Genomic DNA, 4,211 nt, shown 5'->3' on the forward strand with positions numbered 1-4,211 from the left:
ACTTTTAGTAAAAAAATTGATCAATTCTCTCCTGTTCTTGTGGAAAAGACAGGAAGATATGACCTAGAGCAGAAATTTACAAAAGATGATCTGGGGACCCCTGGGGTCCCTGAGACTATTTTAGAGGCTCTATGAACCAAACTATTTTCATAATAATACTAACATATTTTAACTTTTAACATGGTAAATACTAATAGATATGACCCACATAAAAAGAGTTCTTTGGGGAATTCTAAAAAAAAAATTTAAGAGTACAGAGAAATTGGGGCAGCTAGGTGGCACAGTGAATAGAGCACCGGCCCTGGAGTCAGGAGGACCTGAGTTCAAATCCAGCCTCAGACACTTAACGCAAAAACTAGCCGTGTGACCTTGGGCAAGTCACTTAACCCCAACTGCCCTCCAAAAAGAAAAAAAAAAGAGTACAGAGAAATTTAAGACCAAAAATTTTGGGAACTACTCACCTAGACCAGTAGTGCCAAACTCAAATGAAAATAGGGCCACATATTTGTACATAAAAATCACTGTGGGCTGCATATTGACTTAGTTTAGAAATATAATATGATCCATGTTTTATTCTATTTCTCACACATGAATAAATGAATGAATGCTAATGGGATCTCAGGCTAGACTGAGAGGAACAGCTCTCAGGGATCAGGAGGTGATCAGCCATCTATAATCTGCCCTGGCCATGTCACATCTGGAGGGCTATGTTAGTTCTGGGCTCCACAGTTTAAGAGTTGGCTAGCATCCAAGCAGGGTGACCAATTTGGTGAAGGGTCTTGATTCTATGTTACATGAGCATAAGATGAAGGAGCTGGGGATATTTAGCCTGTAAAAGGGAGACATGAGAGAAGTTTTCAAATATTTGTATGGAAGGGGAAATAAACCTATTTCTACTTTGTCCTGGTGGGGGTGAGGCAGAACTAGGAACCATGGTTGAGGTTTGGACAGAGACATATTCAGGTTTGATCTCGGGATAGTCCTGACAGTGAGAGCTGTCCAAAAGCAAAAGGGCTGCTTGGGGAGGTGGTGGGCTCCTTCTGTGTGGAAGGCTTCAAGCAGAAGCTGATCTGTTGTAGAGGGGATGCCTGTTCAGGAATGGGCATGGACTGTGCAGTCACTGAAACCCCTTCCAACTCTGAAAGTTTGTGATACTGCTAAATAATCTACTGGACAAATAAGCCAAAGTCTTCAGAGTGAAGGTCATAAGATCCTGGCTCCAGAGCTGGTAGTTACCTAGTTCCCTCTCCCACCTACACCCTCCCAAGAACTGGCTTCAGATATGAACTCCACTTATTAGCTGTTTGATCTTGGACAAATCTCAACCTTTCTGAGCCTTATATTGTCTATAAATTGAGGATAATAATACCTATACTCCCTCCCTCATTGGACTAATGTGAGGACCAAATGAGATGATGGCTATAAAGGGCTTTGCCAGCTTTTGAGTGCTATATAAAAGTCAGTTAATACAATATAAATAGACATTATTACAGGGCTGTGCTTCTGGTAGTCATATAAAAGGTGATAATTTGAAAAAAAGATCATTAAATAGTGAGTAAAATGAGATCAGATGTGCCAGAAAACATATAATATATATTTAGAATCTTCTCTTCCCATTCTTCTCCAAGGGAGATTTTGATTCCTGCCAGGAGGGGAGCAAAAAATTGGAGCCACAAAGCTGTCCAAGCTGCTCTCTTTGGAGAATCACATGAGGAAGGACAAGGTGGAGAGAAGTTTATAGGATCACAGGATTCTGAGCTAGAAAAAACTTTGGGAATCTTCTCCCTGGGCCCAATAGATCAAAGATTGAGAATGGATTCAAAAGTGATCTAGTCCAGTCCTCTTATTTTTTACAGATGAGAAAACTGATGTACAAAGAACAGGGTTCACTTAATTAAGGGTAAGTACTGTTATGGTGGCATAATGGATAGAATATCCCCATTTGGAGTTAGGATGATTTGAATTCAAATTCTGCTTCAGATACTTACTAGCTGTGTGGCCTTGGACAAATCTTGGCCTATTTCCTCAAAATGGAAATTGTTATTAAATGGAACCTATTAACTCCATTCCTATAAAATGGGGATAATAGCACCTACCTTTTAGGGCTGTTGTCAGAATCAAACAAGGTCATGTATATAAGGCACTTTGCAAGCCTTAAATAGTTATGTAAATATTTGTTGTTGCTTAGTCTGACTCTTTGTGACCCCATTTAGGGTTTTCTTGGCAGAGATACTGGAATGGCTTGCCATTTCCTTCTCCAGTTCATTTTACAGATGAAGAAACTGAGGTAAACAGGGTTAAGTGACTTGCCCAAGGTCACACAGCTAGTAAATGTCTGAGGCTGGATCAAACTCAGGTCTTCCAGACCCCAGACCCAGTACACATAAATGTTAGCTATTATTATTAGAAGTCTAGTTGATGGAGGACCTTCAGGCCCCTTCATCCCTGCCCTCTGCTACTTCCCATTCCACTGGTGTGAGCCTGGGCCTCCTGAGGACACAGCCTTCTTTCCTGTTTTGCAGCTTAGTTCAGTGACAAGCGGGCTGAATTTGGAGGTTAAGAACACATATTCAGATCATGGCTATATTAGCTCTGTGAACCTGGGTGAGACTTTAGCTTCTGTCTCCTCCTCTATAAAATGAAAAGGTTGGCTTAGATGAGCTTTTAGCTCACTCCTAACTCTAGCTCCGACCCTCAAAGAACTAATAAAAAGCCAGCTGAGATGGGCATGCATCAGCCAGTAGTGTGCTAGTAAATGTTTAACAACTGAGTTCTCCCCCCCCCAAAAAAAATGTACTCAGCATCTCAATTTTCTCCATGATTTTCTTATGTTTCAACGATCAACAGAACAATCAACCAAGTCCTTTGAAGATGTAATCAACAAATACAAAAACCCAAATCCAGTCCATTCTCTGACCCTACACTTTGTTGTTTTTCTTCAGTTGCCTCTGACTCTCTGTGATCCCATTTGGAGTCTTCTTGGCAGAGATCCTGGAGTGGTTTGCCATTTCCTTCTCCAGCTCATTTTATAGATGAGGAAACTGAGGCAACAGGCTTGCCCAGAGTCCCGCAGACTCTGCCCTCCACAGCCTTAGCAGGAGAAGAAGGGAGCCTTGGGTGTGAGAAGTAGGACCTGGGGGGAGGAGGAAAAGGAGGAGGAGGAGGGGGAGGAGGGGATACAAAGGATACAAAAATGTAAAAACACAGTTGGAGGAGGGTAGTGGGTTCCTTGTCACTTCACGTCTTCAAAGAGTGGGTGACTGATGGCAGAAAGGATATTTATTCAGGTGTGGGGTGGGTTTAGAGGCCTCTGAGGTCCTCTCAAATGCTGAAATTCTGTGTAATCAAAGATGAGAGAGGTTTTGCTCACAATGAGGGGAGAGAATTTAGGAGTCCGGAACAAATTTTGAAGACAGCTTGATTTGGCCTAGGGTGGGCCCTCTTTATCCAGTTATTATCTCAAATTATTATTGACATCATCACTGGTTTTTACAGCACCTTCATGTCCATATACATCCCTGACAGGCCTCTTGTTACAAGTATGGGTGAGCGTAGGTAGGACCTCTGAGGTCCGTCCACCTTTGAGATTCTCTAGTGTGAAGATCTGGTCCAATCACCTCCTTCGGCAGTTGAAGGAATGAAGGGCCAGGAAAGATCATGGATTTGCTCAAGGTCACAGAAGCAAAGCAGGAATTTGAGTTCAAGTGTCCCATTTGTAATTCTAGAGCTCTTAAGGGACCTCAGAACCCATTAAGGGGTCAGACTCAAAGGATCATACATAGAGCTGGAAATGACCTGAGACCTTTGGGTCTAACCCTCTCGTTTTAGAAATGAGGAAACCAAAGTCCACAGCAAGTAAGTGACTTACCAGAGCTAGTATGAGGACTGGATTTTGAGCCCAGGTCATCTGACTCTACATGCCTCACACTTTTCCCTGTATCACATTCCCTCTGTAGGTTATCTGTTCCAGCCTCTTCATTTGACAGATGAGGGAACTGAGACTCACTTATCCCGCTTTTTTGGGTAACGATGAGAAAGGAGGTTTGGTGGCTTGATGGGCGGGTCTTTTGGAGTAGACACAAAGGAAAAGCATCTGTCTTCAGCACCTGTTCACAAGAGGGCTAAGATGGGTGTGTGCTGCTGAATGTCAGGTTAGCTCTGAGGTGCCGCCCTCTGAATGAGGGCAAAGTGAGAGGGAGACATGACGAGGC

General features: G+C 42.9%; 1 long non-coding RNA gene across 1 annotated transcript; it reads right to left on the minus strand.

Moving 5' to 3' along the window:
• Positions 1–2,809: 2,809 nt before the first annotated feature.
• LOC138162098 (uncharacterized) lies at positions 2,810–4,211 on the minus strand. Its single transcript, XR_011168544.1, has 2 exons — positions 3,869–4,211; positions 2,810–3,133 (listed from the first exon to the last, which is right to left on the minus strand). It is a non-coding gene; the product is annotated as an uncharacterized lncRNA (long non-coding RNA).

Source organism: Petaurus breviceps, unplaced genomic scaffold (genome assembly GCF_028583685.1).
Source record: "Petaurus breviceps papuanus isolate PSGF00001 unplaced genomic scaffold, PetGlider_PUasm1.0 186, whole genome shotgun sequence".
NCBI classification, from domain to species: Eukaryota; Metazoa; Chordata; class Mammalia; order Diprotodontia; family Petauridae; genus Petaurus; species Petaurus breviceps.